General features: G+C 44.5%; 11 non-coding genes and 5 pseudogenes across 11 annotated transcripts; all 16 read right to left on the bottom strand.

The window, feature by feature from the left end:
- Window positions 1–471: 471 nt before the first annotated feature.
- LOC125735936 (5S ribosomal RNA) lies at window positions 472–590 on the bottom strand. The gene has a single exon (XR_007395221.1). It is a non-coding gene; the product is annotated as a 5S ribosomal RNA (ribosomal RNA).
- Window positions 591–1,671: 1,081 nt separating this feature from the next.
- LOC125736590 (5S ribosomal RNA) lies at window positions 1,672–1,790 on the bottom strand. The gene has a single exon (XR_007395866.1). It is a non-coding gene; the product is annotated as a 5S ribosomal RNA (ribosomal RNA).
- A 1,080-nt stretch (window positions 1,791–2,870) lies between these two features.
- LOC125737096 (5S ribosomal RNA) lies at window positions 2,871–2,989 on the bottom strand. Its single transcript, XR_007396363.1, has one exon. It is a non-coding gene; the product is annotated as a 5S ribosomal RNA (ribosomal RNA).
- A 1,080-nt stretch (window positions 2,990–4,069) lies between these two features.
- On the bottom strand, window positions 4,070–4,188 carry LOC125735569 (5S ribosomal RNA). The gene has a single exon (XR_007394863.1). It is a non-coding gene; the product is annotated as a 5S ribosomal RNA (ribosomal RNA).
- Window positions 4,189–5,268: 1,080 nt separating this feature from the next.
- Window positions 5,269–5,387, bottom strand: LOC125731325 (5S ribosomal RNA; annotated as a pseudogene).
- A 1,080-nt stretch (window positions 5,388–6,467) lies between these two features.
- LOC125735568 (5S ribosomal RNA) lies at window positions 6,468–6,586 on the bottom strand. Its single transcript, XR_007394862.1, has one exon. It is a non-coding gene; the product is annotated as a 5S ribosomal RNA (ribosomal RNA).
- A 1,082-nt stretch (window positions 6,587–7,668) lies between these two features.
- On the bottom strand, window positions 7,669–7,787 carry LOC125737249 (5S ribosomal RNA). Its single transcript, XR_007396515.1, has one exon. It is a non-coding gene; the product is annotated as a 5S ribosomal RNA (ribosomal RNA).
- A 1,079-nt stretch (window positions 7,788–8,866) lies between these two features.
- LOC125732079 (5S ribosomal RNA) lies at window positions 8,867–8,985 on the bottom strand (annotated as a pseudogene).
- A 1,074-nt stretch (window positions 8,986–10,059) lies between these two features.
- Window positions 10,060–10,178, bottom strand: LOC125728996 (5S ribosomal RNA). Its single transcript, XR_007389545.1, has one exon. It is a non-coding gene; the product is annotated as a 5S ribosomal RNA (ribosomal RNA).
- A 1,076-nt stretch (window positions 10,179–11,254) lies between these two features.
- Window positions 11,255–11,373, bottom strand: LOC125731570 (5S ribosomal RNA; annotated as a pseudogene).
- Window positions 11,374–12,450: 1,077 nt separating this feature from the next.
- Window positions 12,451–12,569, bottom strand: LOC125731593 (5S ribosomal RNA; annotated as a pseudogene).
- A 1,214-nt stretch (window positions 12,570–13,783) lies between these two features.
- LOC125731262 (5S ribosomal RNA) lies at window positions 13,784–13,902 on the bottom strand. The gene has a single exon (XR_007391548.1). It is a non-coding gene; the product is annotated as a 5S ribosomal RNA (ribosomal RNA).
- Window positions 13,903–15,114: 1,212 nt separating this feature from the next.
- On the bottom strand, window positions 15,115–15,233 carry LOC125737070 (5S ribosomal RNA). The gene has a single exon (XR_007396336.1). It is a non-coding gene; the product is annotated as a 5S ribosomal RNA (ribosomal RNA).
- A 1,076-nt stretch (window positions 15,234–16,309) lies between these two features.
- LOC125731563 (5S ribosomal RNA) lies at window positions 16,310–16,428 on the bottom strand (annotated as a pseudogene).
- Window positions 16,429–17,507: 1,079 nt separating this feature from the next.
- LOC125733671 (5S ribosomal RNA) lies at window positions 17,508–17,626 on the bottom strand. Its single transcript, XR_007393008.1, has one exon. It is a non-coding gene; the product is annotated as a 5S ribosomal RNA (ribosomal RNA).
- Window positions 17,627–18,704: 1,078 nt separating this feature from the next.
- LOC125734324 (5S ribosomal RNA) lies at window positions 18,705–18,823 on the bottom strand. Its single transcript, XR_007393640.1, has one exon. It is a non-coding gene; the product is annotated as a 5S ribosomal RNA (ribosomal RNA).
- Between the last annotated feature and the right edge of the window lie 332 nt (window positions 18,824–19,155).

Genomic DNA, 19,155 nt, shown 5'->3' with positions numbered 1-19,155 from the left:
ATTGAAGGGTGTGAATTACCCTGGCCAATCTGTTCTTTTAAATACAGCTTTTAGCAAGTTTTGAAAGGAGAAGAGCAGAACTTGCTATGCCAATAATATCGAGTCTTCTGTGGCGAAGTGGTTTTTGCATAGAAAACAAAGCGGTCAGTTGAAGAGGAATAATATCAGTACTTTGTTTAAAACTGTGTGTAAAAAGCTGTCTCTTTATCATTAACAATAAGTTGTAAAACGTGAATGGGGAGTGACAGTCTTCAAGTTTGTGAGAAGATCGCGCCCTGGTGGAATAAAGGCACGAACAGCTTACAGCACCTAGAATTACCAGGAAGTATTTAGAGTAAAACGGTTTCTAAAAGCTGGCTTTATGAAAGAGAGAAAAAAAATATATATATAAAATAGTAAAATGGAAGGGGAGTGCTAGATTTATATTAATCGTGAAGTGGAGCGCCCCCTGTATAAAGTAAAAGTGAGAAAAGCTTACAGCACCTGGTATGCCCAGGAGGTCTCCCATCCAAGTACTAACCAGACCCTACCTTGCTTGGCTTCCGAGATCAGATGAGATCGGGCGTGTTCAGGGTGGTATGGCCGTAAGCGAGAGATGCTACCAAAAACAGCCCTTTTGCATTACACGCCTCTATACATGCCAGTTGGTCCCATTGGATCCTACTAATGTTCTTTTTTTTTTTTTATCTGACTCACACTGCAGCCCCACCATCCAATCGGCAGCGCCGGACCCACACCAAACATTCACCAAACTACTCAGCCGGCAGCCTACCACAATTATTCCATTCTTTCCGCATCCGCACACTTCCTTCTTTTTAACTCCTTTTCACTACCGCACAGGTTAATCGCCGCACGTCCCCCGCCGGCAAACATTACGCCTTTGCCTACTGCATGCAGGCTTCTCTTAACAACCCTCTGTTATCAACTCCGCTAACAGCCACAAAATCTCCGCCGCACGAAGCCCACTGGTAGCTGCTGAATCACATGCTTCCCCAAAACGTCGCGCTGTCAGAACACTGGGAGCTACACACACCAACAAGTCCATACTACAGGCTGCAGCCAGAACAATTTTCTACATTCAAACATCGACGGCCTCTTCTCTCTAAAAATTCAGCAGACCGCTTCTACCACCAGCAAAGAAGTTTCCATCCCTAATTCCTCTGTGATTCCCACTAACCTAAACATTAAGCTGGCATTGAAGGGTGTGAATTACCCCGGCCAATCTGTTCTTTTAAATACAGCTTTTAGCAAGTTTTGAAAGGAGAAGAGCAGAACTTGCTATGCCAATAATATCGAGTCTTCTGTGGCGAAGTGGTTTTTGCATAGAAAACAAAGCGGTCAGTTGAAGAGGAATAATATCAGTACTTTGTTTAAAACTGTGTGTAAAAAGCTGTCTCTTTATCATTAACAATAAGTTGTAAAACGTGAATGGGGAGTGACAGTCTTCAAGTTTGTGAGAAGATCGCGCCCTGGTGGAATAAAGGCACGAACAGCTTACAGCACCTAGAATTACCAGGAAGTATTTAGAGTAAAACGGTTTCTAAAAGCTGCCTTTATGAATGAGAGAAAAAAAAAATATATATATATATAAAATAGTAAAATGGAAGGGGAGTGATAGATTTAAATTAATCGTGAAGTGGAGCGCCCCCTGTATAAAGTAAAAGTGAGAAAGGCTTACAGCGCCTGGTATTCCCAGGTGGACTCCCATCCAAGTACTAACCAGACCCTAACCTGCTTGGCTTCCGAGATCAGACGAGATCGGGCGTGTTCAGGGTGGTATGGCCGTAAGCGAGAGATGCTACCAAAAACAGCCCTTTTGCATTACACGCGTCTATACATGCCAGTTAGTCCCATTGGATCCTACTCCTGGTTTTTTTTTTTTTTTTATCTGACTCACACTGCAGCCCCACCATCCAATCGGCAGCGCCGGACCCACACCAAACATTCACCAAACTACTCAGCCGGCAGCCTACCACAATTATTCCATTCTTTCCGCATCCGCACACTTCCTTCTTTTTAACTCCTTTTCACTACCGCACAGGTTAATCGCCGCATGTCCCCCGCCGGCAAACATTACTCCTTTGCCTACTGCATGCAGGCTTCTCTTAACGACCCTCTGTTATCAACTCCGCTAACAGCCACAAAATCTCCGCCGCACGAAGCCCACTGGTAGCTGCTGAATCACATGCTTCCCCAAAACGTCACGCTGTCAGAACACTGGGAGCTACACACACCAACAAGTCCATACTGCAGGCTGCAGCCAGAACAATTTTCTACATTCAAACATCGACGGCCTCTTCTCTCTAAAAATTCACCAGACCGCTTCTACCACCAGCAAAGAAGTTTCCATCCCTAATTCCTCTGTGATTCCCACTAACCTAAACATTAAGCTGGCATTGAAGGGTGTGAATTACCCCGGCCAATCTGTTCTTTTAAATACAGCTTTTAGCAAGTTTTGAAAGGAGAAGAGCAGAACTTGCTATGCCAATAATATCGAGTCTTCTGTGGCGAAGTGGTTTTTGCATAGAAAACAAAGCGGTCAGTTGAAGAGGAATAATATCAGTACTTTGTTTAAAACTGTGTGTAAAAAGCTGTCTCTTTATCATTAACAATAAGTTGTAAAACGTGAATGGGGAGTGACAGTCTTCAAGTTTGTGAGAAGATCGCGCCCTGGTGGAATAAAGGCACGAACAGCTTACAGCACCTAGAATTACCAGGAAGTATTTAGAGTAAAACGGTTTCTAAAAGCTGCCTTTATGAATGAGAGAAAAAAAATATATATATATATAAAATAGTAAAATGGAAGGGGAGTGATAGATTTAAATTAATCGTGAAGTGGAGCGCCCCCTGTATAAAGTAAAAGTGAGAAAAGCTTACAGCACCTGGTATTCCCAGGTGGACTCCCATCCAAGTACTAACCAGACCCTAACCTGCTTAGCTTCCGAGATCAGACGAGATCGGGCCTGTTCAGGGTGGTATGGCCGTAAGCGAGAGATGCTACCAAAAACAGCCCTTTTGCATTACACGCGTCTATACATGCCAGTTAGTCCCATTGGATCCTACTCCTGTTTTTTTTTTTTTTTACCTGACTCACACTGCAGCCCCACCATCCAATCGGCAGCGCCGGACCCACACCAAACATTCACCAAACTACTCAGCCGGCAGCCTACCACAATTATTCCATTCTTTCCGCATCCGCACACTTCCTTCTTTTTAACTCCTTTTCACTACCGCACAGGTTAATCGCCGCACGTCCCCCGCCGGCAAACATTACTCCTTTGCCTACTGCATGTAGGCTTCTCTTAACGACCCTCTGTTATCAACTCCGCTAACAGCCACAAAATCTCCGCCGCACGAAGCCCACTGGTAGCTGCTGAATCACATGCTTCCCCAAAACGTCGCACTGTCAGAACACTGGGAGCTACACACACCAACAAGTCCATACTGCAGGCTGCAGCCAGAACAATTTTCTACATTCAAACATCGACGGCCTCTTCTCTCTAAAAATTCACCAGACCGCTTCTACCACCAGCAAAGAAGTTTCCATCCCTAATTCCTCTGTGATTCCCACTAACCTAAACATTAAGCTGGCATTGAAGGGTGTGAATTACCCCGGCCAATCTGTTCTTTTAAATACAGCTTTTAGCAAGTTTTGAAAGGAGAAGAGCAGAACTTGCTATGCCAATAATATCGAGTATTCTGTGGCGAAGTGGTTTGTGCATAGAAAACAAAGCGGTCAGTTGAAGAGGAAAAATATCAGTACTTTGTTTAAAACTGTGTGTAAAAAGCTGTCTCTTTATCATTAACAATAAGTTGTAAAACGTGAATGGGGAGTGACAGTCTTCAAGTTTGTGAGAAGATCGCGCCCTGGTGGAATAAAGGCACGAACAGCTTACAGCACCTAGAATTACTAGGAAGTATTTAGAGTAAAACGGTTTCTAAAAGCTGCCTTTATGAATGAGAGAAAAAAAAAATATATATATATATAAAATAGTAAAATGGAAGGGGAGTGATAGATTTAAATTAATCGTGAAGTGGAGCGCCCCCTGTATAAAGTAAAAGTGAGAAAGGCTTACAGCGCCTGGTATTCCCAGGAGGTCTCCCATCCAAGTACTAACCAAAACCTACCCTGCTTGGCTTCCGAGATCAGACGAGATCGGGCGTGTTCAGGGTGGTATGGCCGTAAGCGAGAGATGCTACCAAAAACAGCCCTTTTGCATTACACGCGTCTATACATGCCAGTTAGTCCCATTGGATCCTACTCCTGGTTTTTTTTTTTTTTTTATCTGACTCACACTGCAGCCCCACCATCCAATCGGCAGCGCCGGACCCACACCAAACATTCACCAAACTACTCAGCCGGCAGCCTACCACAATTATTCCATTCTTTCCGCATCCGCACACTTCCTTCTTTTTAACTCCTTTTCACTACCGCACAGGTTAATCGCCGCATGTCCCCCGCCGGCAAACATTACTCCTTTGCCTACTGCATGCAGGCTTCTCTTAACGACCCTCTGTTATCAACTCCGCTAACAGCCACAAAATCTCCGCCGCACGAAGCCCACTGGTAGCTGCTGAATCACATGCTTCCCCAAAACGTCACGCTGTCAGAACACTGGGAGCTACACACACCAACAAGTCCATACTGCAGGCTGCAGCCAGAACAATTTTCTACATTCAAACATCGACGGCCTCTTCTCTCTAAAAATTCACCAGACCGCTTCTACCACCAGCAAAGAAGTTTCCATCCCTAATTCCTCTGTGATTCCCACTAACCTAAACATTAAGCTGGCATTGAAGGGTGTGAATTACCCCGGCCAATCTGTTCTTTTAAATACAGCTTTTAGCAAGTTTTGAAAGGAGAAGAGCAGAACTTGCTATGCCAATAATATCGAGTCTTCTGTGGCGAAGTGGTTTTTGCATAGAAAACAAAGCGGTCAGTTGAAGAGGAATAATATCAGTACTTTGTTTAAAACTGTGTGTAAAAAGCTGTCTCTTTATCATTAACAATAAGTTGTAAAACGTGAATGGGGAGTGACAGTCTTCAAGTTTGTGAGAAGATCGCGCCCTGGTGGAATAAAGGCACGAACAGCTTACAGCACCTAGAATTACCAGGAAGTATTTAGAGTAAAACGGTTTCTAAAAGCTGCCTTTATGAATGAGAGAAAAAAAAAATATATATATATAAAATAGTAAAATGGAAGGGGAGTGATAGATTTAAATTAATCGTGAAGTGGAGCGCCCCCTGTATAAAGTAAAAGTGAGAAAAGCTTACAGCACCTGGTATTCCCAGGTGGACACACATCCAAGTACTAACCAGACCCTAACCTGCTTAGCTTCCGAGATCAGACGAGATCGGGCCTGTTCAGGGTGGTATGGCCGTAAGCGAGAGATGCTACCAAAAACAGCCCTTTTGCATTACACGCGTCTATACATGCCAGTTAGTCCCATTGGATCCTACTCCTGTTTTTTTTTTTTTTTACCTGACTCACACTGCAGCCCCACCATCCAATCGGCAGCGCCGGACCCACACCAAACATTCACCAAACTACTCAGCCGGCAGCCTACCACAATTATTCCATTCTTTCCGCATCCGCACACTTCCTTCTTTTTAACTCCTTTTCACTACCGCACAGGTTAATCGCCGCACGTCCCCCGCCGGCAAACATTACTCCTTTGCCTACTGCATGTAGGCTTCTCTTAACGACCCTCTGTTATCAACTCCGCTAACAGCCACAAAATCTCCGCCGCACGAAGCCCACTGGTAGCTGCTGAATCACATGCTTCCCCAAAACGTCGCACTGTCAGAACACTGGGAGCTACACACACCAACAAGTCCATACTGCAGGCTGCAGCCAGAACAATTTTCTACATTCAAACATCGACGGCCTCTTCTCTCTAAAAATTCACCAGACCGCTTCTACCACCAGCAAAGAAGTTTCCATCCCTAATTCCTCTGTGATTCCCACTAACCTAAACATTAAGCTGGCATTGAAGGGTGTGAATTACCCCGGCCAATCTGTTCTTTTAAATACAGCTTTTAGCAAGTTTTGAAAGGAGAAGAGCAGAACTTGCTATGCCAATAATATCGAGTATTCTGTGGCGAAGTGGTTTGTGCATAGAAAACAAAGCGGTCAGTTGAAGAGGAAAAATATCAGTACTTTGTTTAAAACTGTGTGTAAAAAGCTGTCTCTTTATCATTAACAATAAGTTGTAAAACGTGAATGGGGAGTGACAGTCTTCAAGTTTGTGAGAAGATCGCGCCCTGGTGGAATAAAGGCACGAACAGCTTACAGCACCTAGAATTACCAGGAAGTATTTAGAGTAAAACGGTTTCTAAAAGCTGCCTTTATGAATGAGAGAAAAAAAAAATATATATATATATAAAATAGTAAAATGGAAGGGGAGTGATAGATTTAAATTAATCGTGAAGTGGAGCGCCCCCTGTATAAAGTAAAAGTGAGAAAGGCTTACAGCGCCTGGTATTCCCAGGAGGTCTCCCATCCAAGTACTAACCAAAACCTACCCTGCTTGGCTTCCGAGATCAGACGAGATCGGGCGTGTTCAGGGTGGTATGGCCGTAAGCGAGAGATGCTACCAAAAACAGCCCTTTTGCATTACACGCGTCTATACATGCCAGTTAGTCCCATTGGATCCTACTCCTGGTTTTTTTTTTTTTTTTATCTGACTCACACTGCAGCCCCACCATCCAATCGGCAGCGCCGGACCCACACCAAACATTCACCAAACTACTCAGCCGGCAGCCTACCACAATTATTCCATTCTTTCCGCATCCGCACACTTCCTTCTTTTTAACTCCTTTTCACTACCGCACAGGTTAATCGCCGCATGTCCCCCGCCGGCAAACATTACTCCTTTGCCTACTGCATGCAGGCTTCTCTTAACGACCCTCTGTTATCAACTCCGCTAACAGCCACAAAATCTCCGCCGCACGAAGCCCACTGGTAGCTGCTGAATCACATGCTTCCCCAAAACGTCACGCTGTCAGAACACTGGGAGCTACACACACCAACAAGTCCATACTGCAGGCTGCAGCCAGAACAATTTTCTACATTCAAACATCGACGGCCTCTTCTCTCTAAAAATTCACCAGACCGCTTCTACCACCAGCAAAGAAGTTTCCATCCCTAATTCCTCTGTGATTCCCACTAACCTAAACATTAAGCTGGCATTGAAGGGTGTGAATTACCCCGGCCAATCTGTTCTTTTAAATACAGCTTTTAGCAAGTTTTGAAAGGAGAAGAGCAGAACTTGCTATGCCAATAATATCGAGTATTCTGTGGCGAAGTGGTTTGTGCATAGAAAACAAAGCGGTCAGTTGAAGAGGAAAAATATCAGTACTTTGTTTAAAACTGTGTGTAAAAAGCTGTCTCTTTATCATTAACAATAAGTTGTAAAACGTGAATGGGGAGTGACAGTCTTCAAGTTTGTGAGAAGATCGCGCCCTGGTGGAATAAAGGCACGAACAGCTTACAGCACCTAGAATTACCAGGAAGTATTTAGAGTAAAACGGTTTCTAAAAGCTGCCTTTATGAATGAGAGAAAAAAAAAATATATATATATATAAAATAGTAAAATGGAAGGGGAGTGATAGATTTAAATTAATCGTGAAGTGGAGCGCCCCCTGTATAAAGTAAAAGTGAGAAAGGCTTACAGCGCCTGGTATTCCCAGGAGGTCTCCCATCCAAGTACTAACCAAAACCTACCCTGCTTGGCTTCAGAGATCAGACGAGATCGGGCGTGTTCAGGGTGGTATGGCCGTAAGCGAGAGATGCTACCAAAAACAGCCCTTTTGCATTACACGCGTCTATACATGCCAGTTAGTCCCATTGGATCCTACTCCTGGTTTTTTTTTTTTTTTTATCTGACTCACACTGCAGCCCCACCATCCAATCGGCAGCGCCGGACCCACACCAAACATTCACCAAACTACTCAGCCGGCAGCCTACCACAATTATTCCATTCTTTCCGCATCCGCACACTTCCTTCTTTTTAACTCCTTTTCACTACCGCACAGGTTAATCGCCGCACGTCCCCCGCCGGCAAACATTACTCCTTTGCCTACTGCATGCAGGCTTCTCTTAACGACCCTCTGTTATCAACTCCGCTAACAGCCACAAAATCTCCGCCGCACGAAGCCCACTGGTAGCTGCTGAATCACATGCTTCCCCAAAACGTCACGCTGTCAGAACACTGGGAGCTACACACACCAACAAGTCCATACTGCAGGCTGCAGCCAGAACAATTTTCTACATTCAAACATCGACGGCCTCTTCTCTCTAAAAATTCACCAGACCGCTTCTACCACCAGCAAAGAAGTTTCCATCCCTAATTCCTCTGTGATTCCCACTAACCTAAACATTAAGCTGGCATTGAAGGGTGTGAATTACCCCGGCCAATCTGTTCTTTTAAATACAGCTTTTAGCAAGTTTTGAAAGGAGAAGAGCAGAACTTGCTATGCCAATAATATCGAGTCTTCTGTGGCGAAGTGGTTTTTGCATAGAAAACAAAGCGGTCAGTTGAAGAGGAATAATATCAGTACTTTGTTTAAAACTGTGTGTAAAAAGCTGTCTATTTATCATTAACAATAAGTTGTAAAACGTGAATGGGGAGTGACAGTCTTCAAGTTTGTGAGAAGATCGCGCCCTGGTGGAATAAAGGCACGAACAGCTTACAGCACCTAGAATTACCAGGAAGTATTTAGAGTAAAACGGTTTCTAAAAGCTGCCTTTATGAATGAGAGAAAAATATATATATATATATAAAATAGTAAAATGGAAGGGGAGTGATAGATTTAAATTAATCGTGAAGTGGAGCGCCCCCTGTATAAAGTAAAAGTGAGAAAAGCTTACAGCACCTGGAACTCCCAGGTGGTCTCCCATCCAAGTACTAACCAGACTCTACACTGCTTAGCTTCCGAGATCAGACAAGATAGGACGTGTTCAGGGTGGTATGTCCGTAAGCGAGAGATGATATCAAAAACAGCCCTTTTGCATTACACGCGTCTATACATGCCACTTAGTCCCATTGGATCCTACTCCTGTTTTTTTTTTTTTATCTGACTCACACTGCAGCACCACCATCCAATCGGCAGCGCCGGACCCACACCAAACATTCACCAAACTACTCAGCCGGCAGCCTACCACAATTATTCCATTCTTTCCGCATCCGCACACTTCCTTCTTTTTAACTCCTTTTCACTACCGCACAGGTTAATCGCCGCACGTCCCCCGCCGGCAAACATTACTCCTTTGCCTACTGCATGCAGGCTTCTCTTAACGACCCTCTGTTATCAACTCCGCTAACAGCCACAAAATCTCCGCCGCACGAAGCCCACTGGTAGCTGCTGAATCACATGCTTCCCCAAAACGTTGCGCTGTCAGAACACTGGGAGCTACACACACCAACAAGTCCATACTGCAGGCTGCAGCCAGAACAATTTTCTACATTCAAACATCGACGGCCTCTTCTCTCTAAAAATTCAGCAGACCGCTTCTACCACCAGCAAAGAAGTTTCCATCCCTAATTCCTCTGTGATTCCCACTAACCTAAACATTAAGCTGGCATTGAAGGGTGTGAATTACCCCGGCCAATCTGTTCTTTTAAATACAGCTTTTAGCAAGTTTTGAAAGGAGAAGAGCAGAACTTGCTATGCCAATAATATCGAGTCTTCTGTGGCGAAGTGGTTTTTGCATAGAAAACAAAGCGGTCAGTTGAAGAGGAATAATATCAGTACTTTGTTTAAAACTGTGTGTAAAAAGCTGTCTCTTTATCATTAACAATAAGTTGTAAAATGTGAATGGGGAGTGACAGTCTTCAAGTTTGTGAGAAGATCGCGCCCTGGTGGAATAAAGGCACGAACAGCTTACAGCACCTAGAATTACCAGGAAGTATTTAGAGTAAAACGGTTTCTAAAAGCTGCCTTTATGAATGAGAGAAAAAAAAACAATATATATAAAATAGTAAAATGGAAGGGGAGTGATAGATTTAAATTAATCGTGAAGTGGAGCGCCCCCTGTATAAAGTAAAAATGAGAAAAGCTTACAGCACCTGGTATTCCCAGGTGGTCTCCCATCCAAGTACTAACCAGACCCTACCCTGCTTAGCTTCCGAGATCAGACGAGATCGGGCGTGTTCAGGGTGGTATGGCCGTAAGCGAGAGATGCTACCAAAAACAGCCCTTTTGCATTACATGCGTCTATACATGCCAGTTAGTCCCATTGGATCCAACGCCTGGTTTTTTATTTTTTTTATCTGACTCACACTGCAGCCCCACCATCCAATCGGCAGCGCCGGACCCACACCAAACATTCACCAAACTACTCAGCCGGCAGCCTACCACAATTATTCCATTCTTTCCGCATCCGCACACTTCCTTCTTTTTAACTCCTTTTCACTACCGCACAGGTTAATCGCCGCACGTCCCCCGCCGGCAAACATTACTCCTTTGCCTACTGCATGCAGGCTTCTCTTAACGACCCTCTGTTATCAACTCCGCTAACAGCCACAAAATCTCCGCCGCACGAAGCCCACTGGTAGCTGCTGAATCACATGCTTCCCCAAAACGTTGCGCTGTCAGATCACTGGGAGCTACACACACCAACAAGTCCATACTGCAGGCTGCAGCCAGAACAATTTTCTACATTCAAACATCGACGGCCTCTTCTCTCTAAAAATTCACCAGACCGCTTCTACCACCAGCAAAGAAGTTTCCATCCCTAATTCCTCTGTGATTCCCACTAACCTAAACATTAAGCTGGCATTGAAGGGTGTGAATTACCCCGGCCTATCTGTTCTTTTAAATACAGCTTTTAGCAAGTTTTGAAAGGAGAAGAGCAGAACTTGCTATGCCAATAATATCGAGTCTTCTGTGGCGAAGTGGTTTTTGCATAGAAAACAAAGCGGTCAGTTGAAGAGGAATAATATCAGTACTTTGTTTAAAACTGTGTGTAAAAAGCTGTCTCTTTATCATTAACAATAAGTTGTAAAACGTGAATGGGGAGTGACAGTCTTCAAGTTTGTGAGAAGATCGCGCCCTGGTGGAATAAAGGCACGAACAGCTTACAGCACCTAGAATTACCAGGAAGTATTTAGAGTAAAACGGTTTCTAAAAGCTGCCTTTATGAATGAGAGAAAAATATATATATATATAAAATAGTAAAATGGAAGGGGAGTGATAGATTTAAATTAATCGTGAAGTGGAGCGCCCCCTGTATAAAGTAAAAGTGAGAAAAGCTTACAGCACCTGGTATTCCCAGGATGTGTCCCATCCAAGTACTAACCAGACCCTACCCTGCTTGGCTTGTGAGATCGGATGAGATCGGGTGTGTTCAGGGTGGTATGGCCATAAGCGAGAGACGCGACCAAAAACAGCCCTTTTGCATTACACGCGTCTATACATGCCAGTTAGTCCCATTGGATCCTACTCCTGGTTTTTTTTTTTTTTTTATCTGACTCACACTGCAGCACCACCATCCAATCGGCAGCGCCGGACCCACACCAAACATTCACCAAACTACTCAGCCGGCAGCCTACCACAATTATTCCATTCTTTCCGCATCCGCACACTTCCTTCTTTTTAACTCCTTTTCACTACCGCACAGGTTAATCGCCGCACGTCCCCCGCCGGCAAACATTACTCCTTTGCCTACTGCATGCAGGCTTCTCTTAACGACCCTCTGTTATCAACTCCGCTAACAGCCACAAAATCTCCGCCGCACAAAGCCCACTGGTAGCTGCTGAATCACATGCTTACCCAAAACGTTGCGCTGTCAGATCACTGGGAGCTACACACACCAACAAGTCCATACTGCAGGCTGCAGCCAGAACAATTTTCTACATTCAAACATCGACGGCCTCTTCTCTCTAAAAATTCACCAGACCGCTTCTACCACCAGCAAAGAAGTTTCCATCCCTAATTCCTCTGTGATTCCCACTAACCTAAACATTAAGCTGGCATTGAAGGGTGTGAATTACCCCGGCCTATCTGTTCTTTTAAATACAGCTTTTAGCAAGTTTTGAAAGGAGAAGAGCAGAACTTGCTATGCCAATAATATCGAGTCTTCTGTGGCGAAGTGGTTTTTGCATAGAAAACAAAGCGGTCAGTTGAAGAGGAATAATATCAGTACTTTGTTTAAAACTGTGTGTAAAAAGCTGTCTCTTTATCATTAACAATAAGTTGTAAAACGTGAATGGGGAGTGACAGTCTTCAAGTTTGTGAGAAGATCGCGCCCTGGTGGAATAAAGGCACGAACAGCTTACAGCACCTAGAATTACCAGGAAGTATTTAGAGTAAAACGGTTTCTAAAAGCTGCCTTTATGAATGAGAGAAAAATATATATATATATAAAATAGTAAAATGGAAGGGGAGTGATAGATTTAAATTAATCGTGAAGTGGAGCGCCCCCTGTATAAAGTAAAAGTGAGAAAAGCTTACAGCACCTGGTATTCCCAGGATGTGTCCCATCCAAGTACTAACCAGACCATACCCTGCTTGGCTTCTGAGATCGGATGAGATCGGGTGTGTTCAGGGTGGTATGGCCATAAGCGAGAGACGCGACCAAAAACAGCCCTTTTGCATTACACGCGTCTATACATGCCAGTTAGTCCCATTGGATCCTACTCCTGGTTTTTTTTTTTTTTTTTATCTGACTCACACTGCAGCACCACCATCCAATCGGCAGCGCCGGACCCACACCAAACATTCACCAAACTACTCAGCCGGCAGCCTACCACAATTATTCCATTCTTTCCGCATCCGCACACTTCCTTCTTTTTAACTCCTTTTCACTACCGCACAGGTTAATCGCCGCACGTCCCCCGCCGGCAAACATTACTCCTTTGCCTACTGCATGCAGGCTTCTCTTAACGACCCTCTGTTATCAACTCCGCTAACAGCCACAAAATCTCCGCCGCACAAAGCCCACTGGTAGCTGCTGAATCACATGATTCCCCAAAACGTCGCGCTGTCAGAACACTGGGAGCTACACACACCAACAAGTCCATACTGCAGGCTGCAGCCAGAACTATTTTCTACATTCAAACATCGACGGCCTCTTCTCTCTAAAAATTCACCAGACCGCTTCTACCACCAGCAAAGAAGTTTCCATCCCTAATTCCTCTGTGATTCCCACTAACCTAAACATTAAGCTGGCATTGAAGGGTGTGAATTACCCCGGCCAATCTGTTCTTTTAAATACAGCTTTTAGCAAGTTTTGAAAGGAGAAGAGCAGAACTTGCTATGCCAATAATATCGAGTCTTCTGTGGCGAAGTGGTTTTTGCATAGAAAACAAAGCGGTCAGTTGAAGAGGAATAATATCAGTACTTTGTTTAAAACTGTGTGTAAAAAGCTGTCTCTTTATCATTAACAATAAGTTGTAAAACGTGAATGGGGAGTGACAGTCTTCAAGTTTGTGAGAAGATCGCGCCCTGGTGGAATAAAGGCACGAACAGCTTACAGCACCTAGAATTACCAGGAAGTATTTAGAGTGACTGTGATGGGCTGGCCCCCCATCCTGGGTTGTTCCCTTCCTCGTGCCCATTGATTCCGGGATAGGCTCCGGACCCCCCGCGACCCAATAGGATAAGCGGTTTGGAAAATGGATGGATGGATGGATATTTAGAGTAAAACGGTGTGTAAAAGCTGCCTTTATGAATGAGAGAAAAATATATATATATATAAAATAGTAAAATGGAAGGGGAGTGATAGATTTAAATTAATCGTGAAGTGGAGCGCCCCCTGTATAAAGTAAAAGTGAGAAAAGCTTACAGCACCTGGTATTCCCAGGATGTGTCCCATCCAAGTACTAACCACACCCTACCCTGCTTGGCTTCCGAGATCGGATGAGATCGGGCGTGTTCAGGGAGGTATGGCCATAAGCGAGAGACGTGACCAAAAACAGCCCTTTTGCATTACACGCGTCTATACATGCCAGTTAGTCCCATTGGATCCTACTCCTGTTTTTTTTTTTTTTTTATCTGACTCACACTGCAGCACCACCATCCAATCGGCAGCGCCGGACCCACACCAAACATTCACCAAACTACTCAGCCGGCAGCCTACCACAATTATTCCATTCTTTCCGCATCCGCACACTTCCTTCTTTTTAACTCCTTTTCACTACCGCACAGGTTAATCGCCGCACGTCCCCCGCCGGCAAACATTACTCCTTTGCCTACTGCATGCAGGCTTCTCTTAACGACCCTCTGTTATCAACTCCGCTAACAGCCACAAAATCTCCGCCGCACGAAGCCCACTGGTAGCTGCTGAATCACATGCTTCCCCAAAACGTCACGCTGTCAGAACACTGGGAGCTACACACACCAACAAGTCCATAATGCAGGCTGCAGCCAGAACAATTTTCTACATTCAAACATCGACGGCCTCTTCTCTCTAAAAATTCACCAGACCGCTTCTACCACCAGCAAAGAAGTTTCCATCCCTAATTCCTCTGTGATTCCCACTAACCTAAACATTAAGCTGGCATTGAAGGGTGTGAATTACCCCGGCCAATCTGTTCTTTTAAATACAGCTTTTAGCAAGTTTTGAAAGGTGAAGAGCAGAACTTGCTATGCCAATAATATCGAGTCTTCTGTGGCGAAGTGGTTTTTGCATAGAAAACAAAGCGGTCAGTTGAAGAGGAATAATATCAGTACTTTGTTTAAAACTGTGTGTAAAAAGCTGTCTCTTTATCATTAACAATAAGTTGTAAAACGTGAATGGGGAGTGACAGTCTTCAAGTTTGTGAGAATATCGCGCCCTGGTGGAATAAAGGCACGGACAGCTTACAGCACCTAGAATTACCAGGAAGTATTTAGAGTGACTGTGATGGGCTGGCCCCCCATCCTGGGTTGTTCCCTGCCTCGTGCCCATTGATTCCGGGATAGGCTCCGGACCCCCCGCGACCCAATAGGATAAGCGGTTTGGAAAATGGATGGATGGATGGATATTTAGAGTAAAACGGTGTGTAAAAGCTGCCTTTATGAAAGAGAGAAAAATATATATATATATAAAATAGTAAAATGGAAGGGGAGTGATAGATATAAATTAATCGTGAAGTGGAGCGCCCCCTGTATAAAGTAAAAGTGAGAAAAGCTTACATCACCTGGTATTCCCAGGAGGTCTCCCATCAAAGTACTAACCAGACCCTACCCTGCTTGGCTTCTGAGATCGGATGAGATCGGGCGTGTTCAGGGAGGTATGGCCATAAGCGAGAGACGTGACCAAAAACAGCCCTTTTGCATTACACGCGTCTATACATGCCAGTTAGTCCCATTGGATCCTACTCCTGTTTTTTTTTTTTTTTTATCTGACTCACACTGCAGCACCACCATCCAATCGGCAGCGCCGGACCCACACCAAACATTCACCAAACTACTCAGCCGGCAGCCTACCACAATTATTCCATTCTTTCCGCATCCGCACACTTCCTTCTTTTTAACTCCTTTTCACTACCGCACAGGTTAATTGCCGCACGTCCCCCGCCGGCAAACATTACTCCTTTGCCTACTGCATGCAGGCTTCTCTTAACGACCCTCTGTTATCAACTCCGCTAACAGCCACAAAATCTCCGCCGCACGAAGCCCACTGGTAGCTGCTGAATCACATGCTTCCCCAAAACGTCACGCTGTCAGAACACTGGGAGCTACACACACCAACAAGTCCATAATGCAGGCTGCAGCCAGAACAATTTTCTACATTCAAACATCGACGGCCTCTTCTCTCTAAAAATTCACCAGACCGCTTCTACCACCAGCAAAGAAGTTTCCATCCCTAATTCCTCTGTGATTCCCACTAACCTAAACATTAAGCTGGCATTGAAGGGTGTGAATTACCCCGGCCAATCTGTTCTTTTAAATACAGCTTTTAGCAAGTTTTGAAAGGAGAAGAGCAGAACTTGCTATGCCAATAATATCGAGTCTTCTGTGGCGAAGTGGTTTTTGCATAGAAAACAAAGCTGTCAGTTGAAGAGGAATAATATCAGTACTTTGTTTAAAACTGTATGTAAAAAGCTGTCTCTTTATCATTAACAATAAGTTGTAAAACGTGAATGGGGAGTGACAGTCTTCAAGTTTGTGAGAAGATCGCGCCCTGGTGGAATAAAGGCACGAAGAGCTTACAGCACCTAGAATTACCAGGAAGTATTTAGAGTAAAACGGTTTCTAAAAGCTGCCTTTATGAATGAGAGAAAAATATATATATATATAAAATAGTAAAATGGAAGGGGAGTGATAGATTTAAATTAATCGTGAAGTGGAGCGCCCCCTGTATAAAGTAAAAGTGAGAAAAGCTTACAGCACCTGGTATTCCCAGGATGTGTCCCATCCAAGTACTAACCACACCCTACCCTGCTTGGCTTCTGAGATCGGATGAGATCGGGTGTGTTCAGGGTGGTATGGCCATAAGCGAGAGACGCGACCAAAAACAGCCCTTTTGCATTACACGCGTCTATACATGCCAGTTAGTCCCATTGGATCCTACTCCTGGTTTTTTTTTTTTTTTTATCTGACTCACACTGCAGCACCACCATCCAATCGGCAGCGCCGGACCCACACCAAACATTCACCAAACTACTCAGCCGGCAGCCTACCACAATTATTCCATTCTTTCCGCATCTGCACACTTCCTTCTTTTTAACTCCTTTTCACTACCGCACAGGTTAATCGCCGCACGTCCCCCGCCGGCAAACATTACTCCTTTGCCTACTGCATGCAGGCTTCTCTTAACGACCCTCTGTTATCAACTCCGCTAACAGCCACAAAATCTCCGCCGCACAAAGCCCACTGGTAGCTGCTGAATCACATGATTCCCCAAAACGTCGCGCTGTCAGAACACTGGGAGCTACACACACCAACAAGTCCATACTGCAGGCTGCAGCCAGAACTATTTTCTACATTCAAACATCGACGGCCTCTTCTCTCTAAAAATTCACCAGACCGCTTCTACCACCAGCAAAGAAGTTTCCATCCCTAATTCCTCTGTGATTCCCACTAACCTAAACATTAAGCTGGCATTGAAGGGTGTGAATTACCCCGGCCAATCTGTTCTTTTAAATACAGCTTTTAGCAAGTTTTGAAAGGAGAAGAGCAGAACTTGCTATGCCAATAATATCGAGTCTTCTGTGGCGAAGTGGTTTTTGCATAGAAAACAAAGCGGTCAGTTGAAGAGGAATAATATCAGTACTTTGTTTAAAACTGTGTGTAAAAAGCTGTCTCTTTATCATTAACAATAAGTTGTAAAACGTGAATGGGGAGTGACAGTCTTCAAGTTTGTGAGAAGATCGCGCCCTGGTGGAATAAAGGCACGAACAGCTTACAGCACCTAGAATTACCAGGAAGTATTTAGAGTAAAACGGTGTGTAAAAGCTGCCTTTATGAATGAGAGAAAAAAATATATATATATATAAAATAGTAAAATGGAAGGGGAGTGATAGATTTAAATTAATCGTGAAGTGGAGCGCCCCCTGTATAAAGTAAAAGTGAGAAAAGCTTACAGCACCTGGTATTCCCAGGTGGTCTCCCATCCAAGTACTAACCAGAACCTACCCTGCTTAGCTTCCGAGATCAGACGAGATCGGGCGTGTTCAGGGTGGTATGGCCGTAAGCTAAAGATGCTACCAAAAACAGCCCTTTTGCATTACACGCGTCTATACATGCCAGTTAGTCCCATTGGATCCTACTCCTGGTTTTTTTTTTTTTTTTATCTGACTCACACTGCAGCACCACCATCCAATCGGCAGCGCCGGACCCACACCAAACATTCACCAAACTACTCAGCCGGCAGCCTACCACAATTATTCCATTCTTTCCGCATCCGCACACTTCCTTCTTTTTAACTCCTTTTCACTACCGCACAGGTTAATCGCCGCACGTCCCACGCCGGCAAACATTACTCCTTTGCCTACTGCATGTAGGCTTCTCTTAACGACCCTCTGTTATCAACTCCGCGAACAGCCACAAAATCTCCGCCGCACGAAGCCCACTGGTAGCTGCTGAATCACATGCTTCCCCAAAACGTCGCGCTGTCAGAACACTGGGAGCTACACACACCAACAAGTCCATACTGCAGGCTGCAGCCAGAACAATTTTCTACATTCAAACATCGACGGCCTCTTCTCTCTAAAAATTCACCAGACCGCTTCTACCACCAGCAAAGAAGTTTCCATCCCTAATTCCTCTGTGATTCCCACTAACCTAAACATTAAGCTGGCATTGAAGGGTGTGAATTACCCCGGCCAATCTGTTCTTTTAAATACAGCTTTTAGCAAGTTTTGAAAGGAGAAGAGCAGAACTTGCTATGCCAATAATATCGAGTCTTCTGTGGCGAAGTGGTTTTTGCATAGAAAACAAAGCGGTCAGTTGAAGAGGAATAATATCAGTACTTTGTTTAAAACTGTGTGTAAAAAGCTGGCTCTTTATAATTAACAATAAGTTGTAAAACGTGAATGGGGAGTGACAGTCTTCAAGTTTTGAGAAGATCGCGCCCTGGTGGAATAAAGGCACTAACAGCTTACAGCACCTAGAATTACCAGGAAGTATTTAGAGTAAAACGGTTTCTAAAAGCTGCCTTTATGAATGAGAGAAAAAAAAAAATATATATATAAAATAGTAAAATGGAAGGGGAGTGATAGATTTAAATTAATCGTGAAGTGGAGCGCCCCCTGTATAAAGTAAAAGTGAGAAAGGCTTACAGCACCAGGTATTCCCAGGTGGTCTCCCATCCAAGTACTAACCAGACCCTACCCTGCTTAGCTTCCGAGATCAGACGAGATCGGGCGTGTTCAGGGTGGTATGGCCGTAAGCGAGAGATGCTACCAAAAACAGCCCTTTTGCATTACACGCGTCTATACATGCCAGTTAGTCCCATTGGATCCTACTCCTGGTTTTTTTTTTTTTTTTAATCTGACTCACACTGCAGCACCACCATCCAATCGGCAGCGCCGGACCCACACCAAACATTCACCAAACTACTCAGCCAGCAGCCTACCACAATTATTCCATTCTTTCCGCATCCGCACACTTCCTTCTTTTTAACTCCTTTTCACTACCGCACAGGTTAATCGCCGCACGTCCCCCGCCGGCAAACATTACTCCTTTGCCTACTGCATGCAGGCTTCTCTTAACGACCCTCTGTT

The sequence above is a fragment of the Brienomyrus brachyistius genome, chromosome 2 (assembly GCF_023856365.1).
Source record: "Brienomyrus brachyistius isolate T26 chromosome 2, BBRACH_0.4, whole genome shotgun sequence".
NCBI classification, from domain to species: Eukaryota; Metazoa; Chordata; class Actinopteri; order Osteoglossiformes; family Mormyridae; genus Brienomyrus; species Brienomyrus brachyistius.
The sequence above is the reverse complement of the archived record's forward strand: the minus strand, read 5'-3'. Positions and strand labels throughout refer to the sequence as shown.